This window comes from Chrysochloris asiatica, unplaced genomic scaffold (assembly GCF_000296735.1).
Source record: "Chrysochloris asiatica unplaced genomic scaffold, ChrAsi1.0 scaffold00549, whole genome shotgun sequence".
NCBI classification, from domain to species: Eukaryota; Metazoa; Chordata; class Mammalia; order Afrosoricida; family Chrysochloridae; genus Chrysochloris; species Chrysochloris asiatica.
Window position 1 is genome coordinate 338,387 of NW_006409067.1, and position 1,327 is coordinate 339,713.

The 1,327-nt window shown below is 36.0% G+C and overlaps 1 pseudogene; it reads right to left on the reverse strand.

Moving 5' to 3' along the window:
- Nucleotides 1-400: 400 nt before the first annotated feature.
- Nucleotides 401-1,327, reverse strand: part of LOC102838213 — a 1,691-nt pseudogene continuing 764 nt past the window's right edge.

Here is a 1,327-nt window from a genome sequence, read left to right on the forward strand (position 1 = left end):
TTTGCATTCCAGTCACCAGTAATGAGCAATACATCTTGATTGCATGTCTGATCGATTTCAGACTGAAGAAGTTGGTAGAATTCTTCTATTTCATCCTTACTGGCTTTAGTGTTTGGTGCATAAATTTGAATAATAGTGTTAGAAGCTCTTCTATTGTAAGTTCTTTTTATATTTCCCTATATTTAGTGCTTCAGATTCTTTTAATTATTAGCCTAAACAATTTTGACAAGGATGATTTTCAAATATCTCACAAACATTTAAAATCAATGAGAAAATACACTTATTCCATTTTGCACTTAATGAAATTAAGTGTGGTTGATAATGATAGGCAAAGACCACTTTCCAGTGACAGGTCTTAATAATTAATGTATTGGAAGAGATGAAAAAAAAATCACTAAAATCAACGTATTCTACCAAAGGATTTCTTCAAGCTTACTTTTATATCCTTATTCCTCAGACTGTAAATAAAAGGATTCATCATTTGAAGGACCACAATGTACATCACTGAAGCTGCTGCTATAATCTTGGGAGAGTTTGTAAATGGTGAACTGAAGTACACACCTAAAGAAGTCTCGTAGAATAAAGAAACAACTGAAAGATGAGACCCACAGGTGGAAAAAGCTTTATACTGTCCTCCAGCTGATGATATTTTCAAAACAGAGGAGATGATGCAAGTGTAAGAAAAAATGATGCCAAAGACTGGGATAGTGGTCAATATACAACCGATAAAGTATATCAAGATATTATTGACAAGGGCACTGGAACAGGCAATCCTAAGGACATGGGCAAGCTCACAGAAGAATTGATGAATTTCCAGGTTTGTGCAGAAGTAAAGATACAAAACCATCAGACTGTGGAGCAGAGCATTCAACAAACTAATGAGTAAGGAGAGTAGAATCAACAGGCCACAGAAGTAGGAGTTCATGATGACTGTGTACCTGAGTGGTTGACAAATGGCTGCATAGCAATCATAGGCCATTACAGCAAGAAGAAACATTTTAAAGCCAATAAAAGCTGTAACAACAACAACAAAAAAAACAAATCTGGTTGATACAGCCTATATAAGTGATGCTGTGATTGTGTGTCTGGATATTTACAAGTATTTTTGGGATGGTAGTTGTGCTTAAACAGATATTAGCAAAGGAGAGATTGGAGAGAAAGAAGTACATGAGATTGTGCGGGTAAGAGTCAGAGCTTACAGCCGGGACTATGAGCAGGTTTCCAAAGACAGTGACAAGGTTCATGATCAGAAACAGGCTATATATGAGGGGCTGTGGTTCTTGATCCTCTGACATTCCCAGTAGAATGAATTCTGAAATAATTGTTT